Here is a 22,056-nt window from a genome sequence, read left to right as displayed (position 1 = left end):
CTTAGTTTTATTAGTGTATTATAAATTATTAATCTTGCAAAAATACATTAAAATAGAATTAGAATGTCTTTGGTTTATATGACTCATGATACTAAGTCAAAAATAATATAATATGTGTTATTCAGAAAGAAATGTAAATGTGGCCTAAAAAGAACATTTTTGAGTCGGCTTCACATTAAACATTGAACAGAAAAGTTCACTTATTTAAAATAAAGCTAGTCACTGCATCACCATGCTACATGTAAACGTTTCTTTGTAAATAAGGATGAACTGACAGTGCTTGAAAGTACTGTTCATCAAAATCACAACAAGAAACCAAATATTACAAACATGTAAAATTCCATGTTTATTTAATATCCATTACGTAGCTGGTTCATTGAAACCAGACTTTGTGAAGACAAATAACATTTCTGGTGAACATAAACAATTTCATACAGTCGAAATGCATTCTGCATTTTCACATGAATAAAGCTGTCATTATACAGTGGCTCCAGCAATAAAGACCTTGCCTGGAATTGGCATGGCATCACTCAGTGCTGCAAGGCAGCCTGGGCCTCCATCCAGCTCTGGAGGAGAGATGAACAGCTCCACATCCAGGAGCCTGGAGATCAGCACATCCACACTCAGTTGACAATCTTCACTCAGGATCCGTGTTACCCTCCAGGGCACTTAGTCTCATGGGCAACTTCTCAGAGGACACATCCAGAGTTCCAGATAGGCATTCCTAGTACAAACATTTTTAGAAAGTTAAAAGCAATACACCAAGAATTCAAAAAGGCTCAATCAAGTTGAATTTATTCATAGTATTGATAATTATTCATTCTTATAATTGCTTGTGTGCCAAGCACTGTGTTAAGAATGTTTACGAGATCATAAAATGAACAGAAGACTCAGATAAACACTGTAATTATGTTTGCTCCAGAGCCAAAAAGAGTGAATATAGGCTCATAGGCAATAGGCGATAGAAGCAGATGGCTCTTTGTGTCATCAAGAACTACCCTGGAAGAACTAGTGGCTTCCCATGTCCAACACTGCAGACTAGCTAAAAATATCCTCAAGGTCTTTCACGGTTACTTGATTCTTTTTTACATAGACTGGGAAACTGAAATTCTTGATGTTCTTGACAGGCCTCTTTTTCTCCCCTTTGATAATGTGTTTTCCTTTTAATTTTTCTCATTTTTACTAATTCTTTGAGAATTTCATATAATGCATTTTGATCATACTCACTTCCTTCCCCCTTCCTCTCAGAATGACTACCACTTTCCTATACACCCTACTTTGTGTCATGTTCTGAAAACCAGTCAACTACAGTTGGTGATGCCCTTATACTCTCACCTGAGCGCCCTTCCACTGGAGTATGGTCAACCCAGCAGGGGTCACACCTTTAAAGAAAACTGATTGTCCCTCTCTGCACAGCTATCATTTGCCAACAGCTCCCTCATTCCAACCTCCCCTCTCCTTGCTGAGATTCCGTGTCTTCTGAACTTACATAGATCTTTTGTGTGCTATCTCAACACCTGTGAATTCATATGTACATTCCAAACCATGCTACAAACATCTTTGCTCCTAAGAGTGATCATGTGATAGCTTCTGGACAGTAAGAACTAAGTTGCTAGGGAGGTTTACAAGAATACTTTCGTTTTTAAGAGATAGGTGGGTTAGATATGGTAGTTCATGCTTGTAATCCCAGTACTCAGGAGGCTGAGGCAGGAGGATGCCCTTGGCTACATGGCAAGTTATAGCCCACCAGGACTAGAAGAAGAGCCTGTTTCAAAACAAACACTCCAACAACAACAACAACAAAACCTGAGCTATATAAAAGAAAAGATGCAGGCCTGAGACTTTTTTCATCCTTCCTCCTTATAGATTCTGAATTATCCATACTTGGACTTCTTGATTCATATTTTTGTTACGTCATATTAATTCAGTTTCCCCCTACTTGTAGCTACCAGTGATGAGTCATCTAAAGCTATTTTATAAAGTATTAGCACTAATTAGGGAATATCAGAGATAATCACTTGTTAAGTAAAAGGATGAGTTGTATGTCTTGATTGTGGGATATCCTGTACTACATTTTTACAGTCGATTAGTGTCGGGCACATTTTTCTGCCTATGACAGTACACACTCACATCTTAGAAATGGCTGTGGGTTCTTCTTACTATTTGCGCAGGAGGAATGGCTACAGCTCTTGCCCTCATTAGAAGAGTCCACAACTAGAACTGTTTGGGGCCCAGCAGTCATAAGGAGACATATTTGAGGGCAGAAAATAAGAGATTGCTGGAGAAAGTAAGATACTCAAAATACTTGCTTAGGATTTGCCATTAAATTAAATAAATTAGATGTACTTTCTCTCCTTATTTTGGTAGTAACTGAAATCTCTTCTCCAGTATGTAATCTCAGACAAGGTAGTCTCACCATTCTGAAAACAGTTAACCCATTATTCTGCAAATTTATTAACACACAACATATAAAGATACCAAAACATCACACTGTACTCTGTAAAGACTTGCTGTGACTGAGATATGAAGTAAGAAAGGGAAAATGCTTTAAGGGTTATACAGAAGCCCTATTGGAATGAGAATTAATCATACATTTTCTGATCGGGCACAGCTGGCAGGGAAAGCAGCAGCTCTTCAAGGCTGTACGCTTCCTGAGGCCAGTGGCTGTGACTTACAGATGTTTAGCTTCCTCACAGAACCTAGAATTCCAAAATAATTTACAGCTATTTGACTAGAAAACTGTTTTTGTATATGTCATATAATTTCATAATAACTTAATGATTATCAACCTAAACAACTCATGTTTTTCTAGAAGCAACTTTGCTGCATTTACAGTTGAATACAGTGCCTGGACTAGAAGGCCATCGTGAAGAGACAAACCAATGCTGTGGGTGATGAGATGAAGAATGGCAAGCCCCACCCTCACTGCTCATAATGCAGCGGTTTGCTGTGCATTCACCAATCATCTTCTAAGCAACCCAGAAGACATGCAGATTATGTGTTTCCGGCATAAAGGAAGTTTTTAAGGAAAGCAAAGCTTTGTGGCATTAACTATTCTAATATGTAACATCAAATTTACTTATTGTAAATTAAAATGAATAACTGCAGGGCAAGAGAGCTGGTTCAACAGTTAAGCATTAGTATGCACTGCTTTGTAGAGGACTGGAGTTCAGTTCCCAACACCCTCATTGGGTATGTGTGCTTACAATGCCTTTAACTCCAGCTACAGAGTGTCAAACTTTTTCTGGTATCAGTGGGCACTGTACTCACTTGCACACAACTACACAGTACACACAGTTAAGGAAAAATCAAATCCTTGAAAAATGATAATATCCAACATTCTGAAGCATGCGGGCTTTGTTTGATTTTTACACATGGCTCTGGGGTTGATGTTACTGCCACATGTGAACACATGCAATTCAGAAAGACAATTTGCTTTCCCAAGTATCAGCTTTAGTCTGCTTGGACCCCAGAGTTCTTTGCACTGCTCTATCAGATGCCACTGGAATGTTATTTTGTCCAGTTCCAATGAAGGGGTAAAGAAGGGGTAAACCTACAGTCTAATCACTGCCCTAAATCCCTCTCTACTAACAAGGCCTTTTTCTTAACGAGAGGTCTTCTGAGAAGTCATTCTGATAAAGAACGCATTCACTAACGCCGGTCTTCTCACTGAGCATGCTTGGACAAGAATCAGAGTGATTTTCTAAAGGTCTTCAGTTCGTGCTGGTTTTTCAGTGCTCCCTTTTTCTCCTCTTTAATGTCCATTTTCAAAGGAACATTGAAGAGTAACTCTAAGCGCTAGGATTGCTCTGGGGTATTTAACAGGTGTTGAAACCTGTGTCCAGGTCACAGGTTCAGGTGCAAAAACATATGGCTTTCTCTTCTGCTAACACGCGATTTCACACAGGAAGACCAGACCAGCATCTTTAAAAGAGCATGTCTTCCTATAAAAGTGCTCAGGCCTGGGCTTGCAGCAGTGGTTCTGGTGTGGAGTCAGCTGACACTGTTGCCACTGAGACCTGACGAGGCAGAAACACCAGCTACTCCCATGACGTGGTATGTTTCTTATGCTGTGGCAAAGACAGCTGGATACAAGCAGCCATGTGAAGTGGGATTGCATATCGTTCTCAAAATACTTCTTGAGGGGCAGTGAGATCATTCAGCAGGTAAAGGCATTCGCCTCCAAGCTTGCTAACCACAGTTCCATCTCCAGAGCCTGCATGGTGAAGGAAGAGAGTGGATTTCCACAAGCTGCCCTGGAACCTCTGTACATGCTGCCCCACTCCACGAAATACATGTCAAAAACTTGATTCACAGAAACACTTCTCTCTTTTTTCCCCCCTGAGTTTGAGACAAGAAGGATTAAAGTGAATAGCAGAAAGAACCGAAAGGAGAAAATGGACGATACAAGTCTAGACTAAATTAGAAAAGTCATAAAAACATAGTCAAATGGGTCAATAGCTAAACATGACATAAACTCTGGATCATAAGGGTGAAGGCCAAAACAGAAGACAGCTAGTTCAGAACACATGCATTGTAAGTTAGCTTTTTTACCATCTTTACATGTCTTAAACATTGTCTTCAGTTGTATTAATAAAGAAGAAAGATCAGCTGGATTCCTATAGATAAAATTAATGTCTTGGTTTCTGGATTGGACCAAAGATGTTATAAGGACTTCTTTCTGTTTGCTTGTGCCAAAGAGGTACAGTTTCCACTGTTTGCTGTTGAATATGCCTTATTGCCAGCAGAAATCACATCACCTATGAGAGCAATTGCTGTGAAATACTAGGTCTCACTTTACAGACGAGAAAACTGTCACAGAAGGACACTGCATCCTCTCTACATGTGTCACACAAGGACACTGCATCCCTGTCACAGAAGGACACTGCATCTCTCTCAAAATGCAATCAATTCACAGAGTTAGAATTCAAACCCAAGCAGTCTTTTCTAAGTTCCTGTTCTTCCATGGTGGGCTAATTCTCACATATTTAATGTAGATAAACATTTCAGTCTTTTTAGAACAAAACTTTGCACAAAAAAATAAAGCTACGGTTTTATTTGCAATATTTAGTGAGACCAGGACTGACCCAAAAAGTTGTATGATGTTGCAGAACTTTAATTATGTTTCTAATTTGTTTAAGTGGATTAGATATGAAACTATAGTTTCAAACGTAAGAGATGAGAATATTCTCTTGTCTACATAATGATGGTTACAGAAATCTAAAACATTTTATGATTAACAGGAAACATAGTATTTCAAGTGATTTTGTTTTATTATTTTATTTGAAAAGCTAAGCTAGTTCAGTTGGTATCCATTCATAAAACAAAGCAAAGCTACACTTTGGAGCTGAGTGTAAATATACTTGGGAAAGGTGAAGACGAATTAAGACGTGTTTACCCAAACATTTGGAATAATGGTTCATGGATCCTATGGAATGCTCGCCCTCCAAATGGAATTACACACAGGACCCTATTGGCTCATTTCTTAGTTTCTTCTTCATGCTATAAATCCCCTTGTTAGATAAGAACTCTAGTCCATATCACTACCATGCTGTCAAATCAAGCTACTTGTTGTGTGGGAGGTTTGAGTGAAATAAAATATAATGATTCCTCAATTTACTTTGTTATATTTTTAATAGGAAATTCAACCAGTGTCAGTTATAATGACAAACCTCAAAATAGAGAGGAAAAGGGGAGAGAGAAGAGAGAGAAAGAGAAAGAGAAAGGGGAAAGAGAGGAGAGGAGAGAGAGAGAGAGAGAGAGAGAGAGAGAGAGAGAGAGAGAGAGAGAGAGAGAGAGAGAGAGATCTGTCCAAACCAGAGTCTGTTGCAGCAATGACAGAATTTGACACAAAGTACTAAATTGTAAAATACGTTCTCTGAGAGGGGGGCGGGACTGAAAATTTTAAGTGAAGTGGCCCTGCCTTCTGTTGCGTTCTATTTACCAGTTAGTCATAGGAAAACCAAACTCATTTCAGGCTTCTTGAAGAGTAACCCAAAAGAAAATGATTTAGCATCTCTTACAAAGCTTGTGTATGGCCGGAATGCTGAGTATTGCAGACAACAACAAAAGGCACAACTTTCTATGCCTCCCAGAAAGAAGAGAAAATTCTGGGTCCATTGTTTCTCAGGTTGTCATTGTGAAATATCATAATCTAGGAGGCTTGAACAACACAATCGTATTTTCTCATGCTCTTGAGGCTGAAAACGTGTTTTAAGGGAGAAATAACTCAGTTTATGCTGAGAGCTCTCCTCCTGGTATAGATACTGTCACTTTCTTGCTGGCCGTCTCATGGGTCTTCCTTGGTGCCGGAATGTGAAAGGTGCGAGATCTGTCACCACCTTCCTCCTTCCCTCCCTCCCTCCTCCTCCTCCTCGTCCACCCCTCCTGCTCCTCCCTTCACCCAGAAACCAATTTTTTTATTGATTAAATTTCTTTGACAATTTCACACACGTGTAATGAGTTCTGTACCCGAGCCCTCTTTCATTCTCCCTGTTCCCATCATTCTCCCTCTGAAAGTCTCTTTCCAGATTCTTGTCTTTGTGTTTTGTTTTGTGACCCATTGTTTTTAAGCAAAGCTGGAGGGCTCACTGTCGGGTACACAACTGAACACAATGATTGTTCCTACTCTACATCTATCAGTAGCCAATGGCTCAGCAGGAAGAGGCAGAGCTCCCCCCCCCCCCCCCACCCCGAGATGCTCCTTGATCCCTGGCTGGCAATTGGTAGGCCTCGTTTCATGCGCGTACCTGGCAACTTCGGAGTTGGAAACTTTGCAATGCCTGTGTCCTGCTCTGAAGATACCTATATTAGCTGTTTTTAAATTGTTGTGGTTAGATACCATGACCAAGGCAATTTAGAAAAGAAAACGCTTATCAGGGCTTATAGTTCATTGTTAGAGCGCATGCCTATCCTGGTGGGGAGCACGAGACTGGAGGCGTGGCGCTGGAGCAGTACCTGAGAGCTTACATCCTGATTCACAAGAAGGAGGCAGAGAGAGCCAACTGGAAAATAGTGTGTGGGCTTCATGAAACCTCAAAGCCCACCCCTAGTCCTCCAATAACACCACATCTTCTAATCCTTTCTCCAAACAGTTCCACGAACTAGGGACTGGACACTGAAGTACATGAACCTACGGGGCCATTCTTACCGAAACCACCATAAGACCGTGATGTGTCCTCCTCCCTGTCTTCCTGCCCCTGTGTTCCTTCTGCTCCTCCTTCTGCAATGTTCCCTAAGCTCAACAGGCAGTGGCATACATGTCTTGCTTAGGGGTGACAACACAAATGTCACTCACTCTCAACACCTTAAACAGCTACGAGTCTCTGCTTTTTACCAGTTTGTTGCAAAAAGAAGCCTCTTTGATTAAAGATGGGAGTACCATTGTCTATGGAGTACAAACATAAATATTTAACATGCAGTTTGGTGCCATGACAGTTTAGCTTAACAACAGCACATTACCACCTAGAACATATGACCCCTACATCCATTGAGTTTTGAACAGATTTGAAACCTCAGGCATGTATTCCTTCCGGCGGAGGGAGCCTCAAATCTAGTCTAAGACTAAGTCAGTTACCCCAACACCAGTTGTGCCCCTATGGCACCAGTGGGCTGCCTTCTTCTTACAAGATCACTAATCCTGTTTTGAGGACTATACCCCAATGACCTAAGTTAACTCCCAAAGGCCCCAACCTCAAATGGCACCATATTAAGGACAAGGACTTCAACACATGAATATTGAAGGAACAAAGAAATTCAGTTTGTGGCACTGACCAAAAATCATTCCTAGACAACCCAGTAAATGACATGTGAACATGAAAAAGTGGATACCAAAGAGCGGTCCAAGAACTCTTAGAGTTCCACAGAATCCTACATAGCCCATAAATGGTCTCCGAGTGAGGTAAAATAGCCATCAGTGGTTGTCTTAGGATTTCTATTGCTGTGACAAAACACCATGATCCCAAGCAACATGGGGAGGGAAGTGTGTATTTCAGATTAATAATCTCAGGTCACAGTCCATAATCAAAAGAAGTCAGGGTAGGGAATCAAGGCAAGAACTGAAGCAGAGACCATGGAGAAGTGCTGCTTATTGGCTTGCTCAGCTGGCTTTCTTATGGTACCCAGGACCAACTGCTTAGGGGTGGCACTGCCTGTAGTGGGCTGGGCCCTCCAACATCAATCATCAATCAAGAAAACGCACCAGAGTCTTTTGTTTTTCCATACGAAGTTGAGTATTTTTCTTTCCAAGTCTGTGAAGAATTGTGTTGGGATTTTGATGGGGATTGCATTGAATCTGTAGATTGCTTTTGGTAAGATTGTCATTTTTACTATGTTAATCCTACCTATCCATGAGCATGGCAGATCCTTCCATTTTCTGATATCTTCTTCAATTTCTTTCTTTAGAGATTTAAAGTTCTTATCAAAAAGGTCCTTCACTTGTTTAGTTAGTGTTATCCCAAGGTATTTTATATTATTTGTGGCTGTTGTAAAGCGTGATGTTTCTCTGACTTCTTTCTCATCCCTTTTATCATTTGTGTATATGAGGGCTACTGATTTTTTTGAGTTGATCTTGTATCCTGCCACTTTACTGAAGGAGTTTATCAGTTGTAGGAGTTCCCTGGTAGAATTTTTGGTGAGGTAACCCAAACTCAGAAGGATAAACATGGTATGTACTCACTCATAAGTGGATTCTAGATATAAAGTAAAGAACAATTAGATTGCAACCCACAGAACCATGGAGGCTACATATATAGCATGGGGGACCCTAGGATGACTGTAGCTTATAATAAGTTTTGGTTTTACTCAATTACTGAACAAGCCTCAATGAAACATTTCACTATTAAGATAAGCATTTATATTGTATCAAACTGATAATAGAAAAATAAATTAATTAATTAATTTAAAAAAATGCACCAGAGGCTTGCACACAGGGCAGTCTACTGGGGTCATTTTCTCAGTTGAGTTTCTCTCTTCCCAAATGACTCTAGCTTGTGTTAAGTTAACATAAAAATAGCCAGTACAGTGACAATTTCCATGAGCAACTATTTTCCTTAAGAAAAATAGATGTGAAGAATTACGTTGAAAGGTACTTTCTGAATTAGGAAGAATTGGCAATGAATTCTTTGGCTTCATCCAAATGGATTGAGAATTCAACTATTTTCTTAAACAGTTATTTCCATGACATCCTAACATTTTTTAAACTACAGATGATATGATGCTTAATCAGTCCTGTAGACCATGAAAAAAAGTTTGCATATTTGAAAGGCGATCACGGTCACATTATAACACAGTGTGTGATTTCCACTGGAATGGTTGCTCTTCATCTTGACCCTCAATTATTGCCACTGTTACTAACCCTCCTGAAATAAGGATTGCTCATAACATTTTTAGATTTCATTTTGGCAGATTACCAGACTTCACAATCTCAAAGGAAAAGCAGGTAAGGCAGAAGAAGTTCTTTTCTTTTTCTTCCTCATTTCCTCCCTCCCTTTTTTCTTTTCTTTCCTTTTCTTCTCTTTTCTTGTATTTTCTTTCCTTTTTTCTCAACTACCTAGAGTTTGTCTCAGAGAAGTCGGACTGGATGAACACATCATGTATTGGTTGGTGATTCTTGATCATATGTGTAAAATTATTTCCATAAGTAAATAAATACTCATGTTGATGATTAGAAAAGGGCAGCCAGCTCACACTGTGTAAAAATGTCTTATGATACAAACCTCCCTTTTAAGATAACCCCACTCTCCTGCACAATAATTTGCAAAAGAATTTGGGTCTCTAGCCTTAGGCTGAGGAGGCAGAATCCTTGCCTAGCACGTGCAAGGGCATGGTTTTAACCTCAGCACCAAAATAAAATCATAGTGAACTGGTCTCCACTCTTGTATCATCATACCCCTGACTTGATCACAAAGTTTTGACTCACTAATGTTAAGTTTCTGACTGATTCCATAAAGGTTTATAACAATGCCTATAGAACAGTGCTCAGACGTCTTATAACTTGATCTGGCATGAGCCCACATTCTCTGTTTCAGGAGAACGCCACTGATCTGGGACCATTCAATCCTTGGCTGGTCACTTCTCTGCTGACAGTTTTCTGGCTCACCAGAGATTAAGAAAGAATATTGTGAAAAATAGTATGTAAGTAGAGCAGTTAAGCAGTGAATCACTGTCATAAGAAGCTAGACTTCTTAAAGAACAGGACAGAAAAAAAAAGCTTGACAAAACTTGACTCCGAATTCAAAGTTTTTCAGAACTCAAAAAAACAGTTGTGATTTATCTTAAAACACTTTCAGATAGTTATTTCATCCACCTAAGACTTGCAACCTTCACACTTTTATACCAGGGAATAATTATTCCATCTCTGAAATGCCCTTCTTGCCTCTTCTACTACATAAGCATCTGGACTGTATCCAGTGTAGCCTCTCCGCTGGCATATTAGTCAAACATGTGCTTATAATTAACTCTTCTATCATATATTTCTTTTAACTCTGAGGCTTGGGTCATATTCATCTTCATGCATCTAACATATAGTAAACTGTCTAACTAGGATATATTAGGGGCTCAAAGGATGTATGTTGAATGTAAATGATTCATAATGAGTACAGCTATTTCTTAGAAATTTCGACTCCATCTCTCTAGAGTGCACTGTAAATATTAGCCATCTTAAAATTTGATGTTCATTGTTATTATTAAAAGAGCCATGCTTCAAGCAAGGATGAAAGAAAGAAAAATTTCCCCTTTGCTCTTAGCCAGGGAGATGGCACCCTTGTCCTTCCAGAATGAGCAAAATCAAACACATTATCATTAAAGCCTATATAATTCTCTTGGTATTAAGGTTATTTGGACTATAGTCATTTGCTTGTAGTTCTAATAAAGAGGAAAAAATATACAAAGGCATCTATTTTCATAAAACCACAGTCCAAACAATTCTAAGCTCTTCACTCTTTCCATGATGATTATATCTTCAAGAGGTCAACATTAAAGCAGACTTTATGTGTCTGGACAGCTCTAGAAAATATGATGAGCTTGGTAGTGGTGGTGCATACCTTTAATCCCAGCACTTAGGATGCAGAGGCAGGCAGACCTCTGTGAGTTTAAGGCCAGCCTGATCTACACAGTGAGTTCCAGGACAGGCTCCAAGCTACACAGAGAAACCCTGTCTCAAAAAAAAAAAAAAAAAAAAAAGCATAAAAAAAGAAACTGTGACAAAACCAAAGAATCTTGCAGCATTTTCAATGTACAGCGTATCACTAAAATGCTTAATTTTTACAAATGTACTCTTAACGTTGCAAAGAAAAATTGACTTTCTTTGAAGATAATTTAAGGTTCTCTTTGCTTATTTGTAATGGAATTTTATATATGTAACTTATTAACGAACAAAGGTGTGTGTACGCTATGGACAGCAGGGGGAAAAACTGACAGGTATCTTCACTTAGCTGAGTCACATTTGATGGGTAGGACAGTCATGAAGAAGGCACAAAAGGTGAGAGGTCGTTGAGCCAAAAACTCTGGCATCAAAGACATTTTTAACCAAACAATCAATATCTTATATTACTAACTTGATAGACTTTTCTGTCAACTTAAAGCAATGTTATTTTCTCTCTGTTACTGTGTTTGCTCACCTAGAACCAAAGTGGGACCATTACAATATCCTCCATAAAAAAGCAAGATTTGCAGATCCAAGACAACAATCCCAAACTCACCTACAAAAGGGAAAGCTGGAACAGACAATACTACTAGGAATCGTTGAGGTAAAATGCTCCAATTGGAAACTGGGTATAAGTTTCTGTCCCACCTGAGAAAACCGTGTGGTGACTTGTTAATAGGAAGTGAGCAGCTCTTTGTGACTTTGTCTTCACTGATGAAACAGAGAGATTCGCAAGGCATATAAAGCAGCTGAAATTTCCAAGCAAAAATGAAGTCCAAAGAACTGGGTGTTAGAGCGCATGCCTCTCACCCAAGAGGCTAATGCAGGAAGACTGCAGAAGGTTTAGGCCAACCTGGGCTACAGAGTGAGTTCCAATCTAGCTAGACATATGTAAGAGAACTTTCTCCAAAAAAAGTAAAGCAAACAAACACCAAAATAACAAACAAACAATTCTCAAGTGGATCACATAAGTAAATTAGCCCCAAGGGGCAGGGAGGTTAAAAACATTTTCTTTTCTTGCTTGGGACCTGGATTCAGTTCTCAGAACCAACATCATGTAGCTCACAACCACCTGTAACTCCAGTTCCAGGGATGACAGCTTCTTCTGGCCTCTGTGAGCACCAGACACTTGCATGGTGCATAAACATATGTGCAGGCATTCACATACATATAAGATATAAATACTTTTTTTTAATTAGCTCACAGTGACATGAATTGTTGAAGAGGCATTGCATCATTTTTGCGTGCAGAATTTTGCTTCTACTCTCCTCCACTCTCTCTTTTCAGGAAGATGATTAATACATGGTTCCCACTATTGGTCACCTATAATGGGATCTTGAATGACGTGAGGTGGATGATGTGGCAATACTGGATGCATGGGCATCTTATAAGTGAGGCAAGGGGCTGTAAGGATCAATCCCATGTGAAACTAGCTCACAAGTGATTTCCAGTGTCAAATGATTTTCATTTCTACGTCTGCTTGAATTGTCAGCATCAGAAATAGGTCTGTTCATGAACTGACGGAAGAAAATCAAAGAGGAAAAAACAGAGTCATCTCTTTCCTTGTGAACAGAGACTTCACAGCACCCAAAGAAACCACTCACTGTGTACATGGAAAGATATTCCTCAGAATTCCCTGCAGCCTCAATGTTGGACTCAGGAATGAGAAAGCCAGAGTAGTTTTCTAACAAGTGCCAGGCCCTATGCTCAATACCTAACATACACACACACACACACACACACACACACACACACACACACACACACACACACCAAGTGCGTACACTTTGGGATTTGTGATATGACTGATAGCCTCTTAATACAGAACACTGCACTGTTGAAGTCATCACAGGAATCTTTGATAAGTATTAGTTCCCAGGGCACAGGCAAATAACCATGAAGACTTGGGAGGCTATGAGCCCTTGGACAGGACAAGGTACACCTACATTCTTCTCAAGCATCTTGGAAATTATTTTGGCAGTGGTAAATAAAAAAGAAAACAAATAAAGAAAAACCAAAAATAAAAACAAACCCTCCAGATCACAAACTGCAAGTGTAATAATATTTTAAATATTTGCACAATACATATTTTCTCTTCATTTAAAATTTTCTATTTCTAGGAGAAATTTAGTGTTGTATTTTGATGACTCAGTATATTTTTTTAAGAGCAGCAATTCTAAGAACATAAGATTTTAATACATTTTTTAAAAAGCACATTTTTTATTTATTTTTAGCAAACTACACTCAAGATGCAGGGGGAAAGCCTGAGTTGAGCACTGAATTTGGGGTAAAATTTTACATTGAGACAATCTTTTGCCATTTCCCTTCTCAGAGACTCACTCTCCACAAATCAGGTAGAGTTATTCTAATATCTGGGATTCCTCTTCAGTAACCTTACCATGTCAGCCCTGGTGTGACATGGGAATGAAGACATCAAGTTGTATTGTTTTACAAGTTTGAACTCAATGAATATTGTTCACAAGCAGAGGAAAAGACTATTTTGAAAAACAGTTTACACTGTCAAGTGGAATTCTGTCTTCCATTTGGAAGAGGGCCTGTGGAGAGCAGCCCGGACCTCACGGTGACCTGTGGAACTAAGTCCTGACTTCATGGTGGCCTGTGACTAGCAGTCCTGACTTTGTGATTTCCTGGCATCTCTGGGCTTCCGATCTAGTTTCCTTCTCCCAGTGTTATTCTTGTGATTTCCACCCCATCAGTATGTCCAGTCATTATGCATTACTGTATGTGTCACATTCACTCTTACTTGATATTTGTTTGGAATCCTTGCAGAGCCAGGCGGATCTCTGTGAGTTCGAGGCCAGCCTGGGCTACAGAGTGAGTTCCAGGAGAGGCGCAAAGCTACACAGAGAAACCCTGTCTCGAAAAACCAAAAAAAAAAAAACCAAAAAAAAAAAAATTTAACCTAAATATGTCTTAAAAGAAAGTTTTGCAACACTACCATTAAAAAAAAGTCACCTAAAAAGATGGTATTCTGAATTTTTTTGATTTATAAAAACCATACAATATTATTAAACTCTGTGTAGTTTTCTGCTGAAGATGCTAAGCCTGAGGCTCACCTTCAATTTCTTAAAAAAGGAAGATAAAAGTGTTAGGAAGCTCTTTGTTAGCACCAGACTGAGACTTTCTTCTTGATATAATTAGAAATTAAAAGAAAACCTGAAAAGAAGATAGTTTTCAAACTGTGACATTTGCTGCTTGTATGCTTTCTAGAATGATCTATGCACCCTGGTACACATCTCTCACCCTGCCCAAGGTCTCTCTCGAGGTAAGCTTGCTTCCCCACAGACATTCTGTTTGCAGACACACAAGTAGAAAAAGCTCTATTTCTTGTCTGATGCTTCAAAATATAAACACACAAGCATCGTACAGCAAGAGCTGCCTCCTCTCCATCCTTCACGAGTAACTTACTGAGACCTGAAAAGGTAATAAGAAAGCAGGAATAAGAGCAGGAATGAGAATCCAACTGGTCAACCTGACTCGGCTTCTATAAAGACCTTTATTTAAGAATCACATTGAAAACAATGTCCTTAAATGAATTGAAAAAACTTTCATCGAAGCTGAAGGCAAAGGCTGGACTCGCTCTGACGAGGCCAACACACTTTGAACTTCTAAAAATGCAGCTTTTTAAAATAATTTAAATCTTGCTCCACCATCTGCATTTCATTGGTCTCTCTAAGAGTGACCATGCTCTTGGTGGAAATGGGTTTGTAAAAACCCGCCATGGAGGAGTGGGAGTAACGATTCGGCGGCTAAGAGCACGAACTGTTCTTGCAGAAGACCCGGTTCAGTTCGCAGACCCGGTTCAGGTGCAGCCCCACCATCTCTAACTGCAGCTCCAGGGTATCTGATGCCTTCTGACCTCTTCAGGCACCACGCATGCGTATGGTAAACATGCATATATGCAGGTGAAACACCCATACACATAAAAATAAATAACTTTAAAATCAGAAATGGAAAGCCTTTCCACAGCGCCAGCCAGTTGGGGTCTTTTTCATTTTTATTTATTTACTTATTTATTTATTGCTACAGTTAGAAACATTATATAAACTTTAGGCTAAACGCTTTACTTTCTCCTTTGTGCAGAGCTGTGAGAGTTGAACAAATGACAGAATCTTGGAATCTTCTCATATTCCAACATGAAGTAAAACAGATAATTAAAGCTGATTTGCATAGAAAAGAGCAAAGAAAAATTAGTGGGGAATTTTTTTCTCTGTACTTCCACTGTAATTTATTTGTGCATATGTATGTGTGTGATGCATGCGCGTGTGCTGTGTACGTGTGGAGGAACACACACGTGCACAGACCCCAAAGGAGGATGTCAGCAGTGCTGCTATATCATTCTGACCTGACTGGACCAGGAGCTAGGCTGGTGGCTAGCAGGCAAGAGTGACCCCACCCTCCCACGGTGCTGGGGTTACAGGCACATGGTACCATATCTTGCTTTGTGCATGGATTATGGGGATTTGAATTCAGGTCCTCGTGCTCATTCAGCAAACTCTTATCCTCCACACCAGAACTCCAAGCAAATCTACCCATCTGACTTAAGAGTCAGAACCTTCCAGGAGACTGAAGCTGGAGTTAAATGTTTTAGAGCCTAATTTCTAAGAAGGTGCTTGCTCACCTTTACCAAAATTGGTCTCAAGACATTCTGTGGCATGTGCTGCTGTGAGGTAGAACTTTTATTTGGAGCTGCTACTGCTCTCCCCTGCTTAAGTCTACTTAATTGCTTCATCACTGTCTATTTAAAACAATAAACAAAGAGCAGGTCCAAGAGCTGCACTGTGCATGCAGGATCTGAATGTGAGGTAGGATTCAGTATCGTGATGTTTTAGAGTCCAGTGGCCTGAGAATTAGAAGCCTGGAATTCTAAGTCCAGCTCATCACTAACTATGGTAGTGATATCCAGTGCCCTGTTCAAAAAGGAAACGGTGAGGATCAATCTATACAGCTGCTTGACCTAGCATCCCTTGATTCTGTCTACTTCTTACAGTGTGATGCTGATATCTAAGAGGTAAAAATAATGTTGAATGATTTCACAGTAGCAAACTAGTCTGACAAGAGATTTTTTTTTTTAGTGACTAGGTAGTGGTGTCTTGTACCTTCTATGGTTTAATAATGGACCTACAACTAGATGTATATTGTGTTTCTAATCTGCTCGTTAGCTAATTGACTCTGCTATTTATTGACTTTGAGGAAACTAGAGAAAGACAGATATGGATCTAACCATTAAGTAGTTGGTCCTCAAACACACATGCATTAATATTTTATTGATTGCATTTCATTTTAATTGTAGTGTTGCTAAAATTTCAAAGAGATAAATATCTCTCTTTATTTGAAGGCCCCAGAGAACAATAACTTTGAAACATTTATTAACAGAATAAATACAGACAATTATGTATACATATGTCTGTGAGTGACTAGGCTAGTAAAGGTCTTTGAGTAAAAAATCAATAACTGACATCAGGCTTCAAAGGAAGGCTATGATTGCACACACATACAAAAATATTTCCAATCTAGAAGACTAGCTGATAAAAATCTTTACTTTTTCTACCCAACAGCTCTACCCAACAGCCTAAAAGACTAGGTTTTCCAGACTATTGTAACTGCTCTTGGATGCTAACTAGGGATTGAAGGTAAGACTCTACCAAAATAGTTAGAGAAGAGAGAAAGGAGAGAATGTAAGAGCCAGAGAGTCAGACAGAATGCCTGTAAGATGCTGTCTTCTAGAAATGACATGCTAGTTCACTTATGAACTCACAGCATCTGTGGTTACCAGCACAAGATTTGCACAAGATTGAATCAGTCAGTGTTCCATCATGGCGTTAAGAGTGTTCTTCCAAAGGACCTGAGTTGGCATCCACGCTGGAAGGCTCATAACAGCCTGTAATTCCAGCCCAGAAGGATCCAAAGCTTCTGCAGCACCTGCACACACAAGGCATATTCATTCTCTCTCTCTCTCTCTCTCTCTCTCTCTCTCTCTCTCTCTCTCTCTCTCTCTCACACACACACACACACACACACACACACACACACACACATGCATAAATGTAAATAAATAAATCATAAAGAAAAAGGCAAAAATTTCATCATGGATGGTGGGGTTCATGAGGCCCCACCCCTTCCTGAGGAGCTATTGATGGCTAATGGTTGCTGAGAGGGGGACAATCATTTTCTTCAGAGCTAGAGCCACTGGTAAGCCGCCTGTGCGCTTGTAAATAACTCTCCACTCAGGCTCTTGCCAGCAACCCTAATTAAATTCAGTGAGTCATTACAACACAAAAGCCATGAAATCAGGAAGGCCCTCCTTCAGAAGAAGGGGTTTGGTGATAGGGGGAGAGGACTGAGCGAAGATAGTTGTGTGAATGTGACCAAAATAAATTATATACATGAAATTACCAATAAAAATTTAAAATATTTTTAAAAAGACTGTTAGTATACATTTATTAGCTTTAAATTTGAGCTACAACATGACCCTCTGCAAGTGCTGAGTTTTAAAATGTAATGAAATATTGCATCTTCTTAAAGTAGCAGTATGACTTTGAGAAATGCTGCAGGCAACAGTGATTTTGGTTGACTGATACTAGAGATTCTTTCATTTGAAATAAGTCACTGGCAGACTTTCACAGGACTCCACTGCTCAATCCTTAGTTTGGTTAACATTCAGCAAAGCAAGAGCCTACTGGATGTTGGCTATGTAGTAATCTTAGGCATCTCTCAGCAAACTAATTTTCTAATGGAATTCACTAGGAATGATCTGTTGGCTCATGTGTTACACCATATTCCGGAAGTCAAATGCCACTCACTTCTTTTTAAAAAAGGCAAAAGGGGATTTGACAATAGAAATCATGAGAATGTGTTCCATTGACAGCAGAAATCATGAGAATGTGTTCCATTGACAGCAGAAATCATGAGAATGTGTTCCATTGATGGTAGAAATCATGAGAAGGTCTTCCATTGGCAGCAGAAATCATGAGAAGGTCTTCCATACCAGGGAGCTCCAAAGTCCCTCCTACTCTGCTCTGACTCATGGTCCTGGATTATATCCCTTTCTTCATTGAGAGGAGGTGGTGATCACCAAATAACAGCACTGCCTGGGTGGGCTGACAAGTTGCATTTGACTCCTCACAGCCCTTCTCCACTTACTAGACATTGAACTTGGGCAAATTTTTAAAACCTCTTTAAGCCTAAGTTTTTTCTTCTGCAAATTGGAAATATGCTGCAGGGACAGAATGAGATAATGTGAGTAAAGCTGTGAGTACTACGTCTGGCAAACCATAAGCACTCAAGAAAGTGTGGCTTCAATTTATCTTGTCATTAGCAGAGCATAGAGATGACAGATGAAGTACGATTTATTGAGTTCCTAGTGCTCCTTGGGCAAAAAGAGGTTCTTGAAATTACTATCTATCTCCTCATTCTTTTTCCTCATGCTCCCTCACACAAGTTTCTTCTCCATGCATCTGAAAGCTAATTATCTAATATGTGTGCCTTCCCTTTCTTTCATTTCCCCTAGTTTCCCATGGTTCCTTTTAAAATATATCTATATGTAAAAAAAATGCAGAGAAAAATAAAAGTTATTATGACAAAAATGAAATTAGTACATAAAATTATTTGTTAGAAAACATGTCTACACAGTAGAATTAATGACTTTTATTCTCTTAACATGCACTCTAATCAAATAGTGTATTTTTAAAGGTATGCATACTTAGGGAGAGATGCTTATTAAACTCAATAAGTATGTAGTTGTAGAGAAGTGTGAATCAGCTGAAGTTTGCAATAAGTACCAGAGGAAAATCATTTTTATGAAAACTCCAAGACTTAAAAGACATTTGGTTGAATTTGAGCAGAATGACAATCCTGTAAAGCCTCAATTGTCTTCTCCATAAAATGGGGCAATAATATTTCTAGTGATTCCATGGAAGATATTGGATGGGAGAAATACATGGCCTCTGGGTTAGAGTTGAGTCTCATATGTGTTATAGGTCATAAAACAGAATATCTAAATGCTTTGAAACAGAATTAACTGAAAAACTCAGACAAAAACTTTTGCAACCATTAAAATTATCTTATACATTTATGTGCACTATCCATCTGAAGTATAATATGTTAAAAATCAGATACTGTTTTCTTATATTCCACATCCAAAGCAGCTGCTTTCATGCATTTATTGGTGCTGTTGGTTTGAAAGGCCTGTTTTGTAGCTCCTGGAGCTAATAATATTGATTCATTCCAACTTTAAAATTGTTTGCTACATTTATGCATGTATGTATAAGTATATGATTGTATGTGTATGTGTGTGTGCGCGCTTGCACATGTGTGTGAAGTATGGTGGTTAGAAGACAACTTGAAAGATGTGGTTCTTTTTGTCATATGGTGTAGCTGGAGTTTTCTCCAGTCCCACTTGGGCCAGCAGCCACTCAGACCCAAGTAAACACACAGAGACTTATATTACTTATAAACTGTTTGGCCGTGGCAGGCTTCTTGCTATCTAGTTCTTATATCTTAAAGTAACCCATTTCTATTAATCTATAAGTTGCCATGTGGCTTGTGGCTTACCAGTACTTTACATCTTACTTCTCATGGCAGCAGCATCTGGCAGTGTCTCCTGACTCAGACTTCTACTTCCCAACACTCTCCTCTCTGATTATCCCATTTATATTATACTTCCTGCCTGGCTACTGGCCAATCAGCATTTTATTTATCAATCAATAAGAGCAACACATTCACAGCATACAGAAAGACATCGCCAGCAGTATGGGTTTCAGGGATTGAACTCAGATAGGAGGGCAGCAGACCTCTTTACTAATTCACCAGCCCACATTCCAACTACTAATTCTGTAATAGCCAGTGTGTTCCTTATTCCAGCTGAGGTTTCCTCTGAAATATGAATTTGAGTTCACCTTTTCTATATGTTCCTCTGATAGATCTATAGCATATCCTGTTCCCCACCACTACTAATAGTTTTTAAGTATAGTAGTTTCTCCCCCTTGGTCATATCTAACATCTGGTGACCAATGAATCTTCTTTTTTACCATAATACTTGGTTTCATTAAAACTTGTTTGTTTGTTTGTTTGTTTTGAGACAGACTAGCCAGGAATTTTCTATGTAGAACAGGTTGGCCTCAAAGTCAGATTCATCTGCCTCTGCCTCCTGAGTGCTGGGATTAAATGTGTGTACCACTATCTCCATCCTCCTCTGAACACTTTAAATTCTTCATGTTCTATTCAAGAATCTCCAGGTTATATTTAGTGATCCAGCCACCAATTGTTTTATTTCTCCTGCATCAGCTCTGATTGTTCTAAAGAGTATAATGTACTTGATCTTTGGTATCCACAGAGAATATTACCTGCCTCTGGGGCCCCTTGACCTTAGCATTGTTGATATTCTAGGATGAGCTATTGTTTGTTTTTTGTTTTTGTTTTTGTTTTTGTTTTTGTGGGCATCTGTTCTGTCCTTCCATAATCTATTAGGAGTGGACTAGACTTAGATAGAAAGAAGTGCCTGTCATTACATTAAACATCTAATATACATAATTCCTTTACAATAAACAACTTCAATAGAAATACCTAGACATAATAGATAGAACACAGATGTGTAAGTGAGGCAAAAGATTTCATTTTATTTTTTTTTGTAATGCATAAAATTATTGTTTCTTTCCTTCTTTCCTTCTTTTTTTTTTTTTTTTTTTTGTTTTTTTGAGACAGGGTTTCTCTGTATAACAGTCCTGGCACTCACTTTGTAGACCAGGCTGGCCTCAACTCACTGAGATCTACCTACCTCTGCCTCCCAAGTGCCAGGATTGAAGGTGTGCACCAGCACCACCTGGTGTTATTGTGTTTCTTGATTCTGAGATAAGATATTATATAGTTATTCTCTTTGTGAGGGCAAGCCATTTCTTCGCTTTCCAGTTTTGTCCTACATTCTCTGAACTCTAGCTGTGGTCTCTATCATTTCACTAAAACTCTTATCAATTATATTCCCCAATAGCTTCTTGTGGTGGATTGATGAGCTGTCTCAAGTCTGACCCAACTGTCTGTCTTTGATTTTGATATTTGCTCAGACCACATGTTCTTCCCTATATTATACTTTTACTTATTCAAATCAAGATCCTATACAATTTGTTCTTCTTTTTACCATGGATCAGAGAGAGTATTGACATGGTATGTTCTTTGGATAGAACACTAAATAGCCTACAAAAATAATTAGTGACTGATAAATAATGATATAGCAAAGGATGTAATTTTAGGCAAAGCAAATATATAGAGATTGGCAAACTCTATGATGATACCAATTCCATTAGGAAGATGATAACACCACCAAGCTGACAATAACTACCTAAAGATCAGCTTTGGACTACAAACTGCTCAGGACAATTTTGAGATGGCTAGCTGGGATGATTCAGCCTCACAGACGACTCTAGCCAGGACTTGAGATAAGTCCTATACTTTTGCATTATGCAGAGACTGGACAACAAATGATACAGCTACCTATCCCAGGACTTGACAATTAACCCAAAATTTTTCTTTTCAGGATTCCCTGAAGATTTCTTTGCTCCCAGACAGCAAAAAGTAATTTTAAGAACACAATGCCTACATTCCCAAGAGGTGGGGTGGGTGGCTTTTGGCCTTTCAATGGGTTATAGATAATTGTCATTGTTTAGTATGGTTGGTTACAAGTTGTTAATTGATAATGGTGAGGAAAAAAGCTAAACAAAGGAGATTCAATTCAGGGTTCTTGTTTGAAAAAAAAGAAAAAGAAAAAAGAGGATATAGATAAGAGGTAGATTATTGAATCTGGAAAAAAAGGGATAGAAATGATAGGATAGATTATTGAATCTTTTCTGAAAAGAAAAAAGGGAGGATATGGATATGATAAGATAAAAAGGTAGATTATT

The 22,056-nt window shown here is 39.0% G+C and overlaps 1 long non-coding RNA gene across 1 annotated transcript in view; it reads right to left on the bottom strand.

The window, feature by feature from the left end:
• Positions 1-333: 333 nt before the first annotated feature.
• Positions 334-22,056, bottom strand: part of LOC128113755 (uncharacterized) — a 43,757-nt gene continuing 22,034 nt past the window's right edge. The window contains exon 2 of the long non-coding RNA XR_008219628.1: positions 334-724. This is a non-coding gene — a long non-coding RNA (uncharacterized LOC128113755). The remainder of the gene's footprint in view (positions 725-22,056) is intronic.

The sequence above is a fragment of the Peromyscus californicus genome, unplaced genomic scaffold (genome assembly GCF_007827085.1).
Source record: "Peromyscus californicus insignis strain IS unplaced genomic scaffold, ASM782708v3 Scaffold_18__1_contigs__length_77618521, whole genome shotgun sequence".
NCBI classification, from domain to species: domain Eukaryota; kingdom Metazoa; phylum Chordata; class Mammalia; order Rodentia; family Cricetidae; genus Peromyscus; species Peromyscus californicus.
Note: the sequence above shows the minus strand (reverse complement) of the source record. Positions and strands in the feature narration are given on the sequence as shown.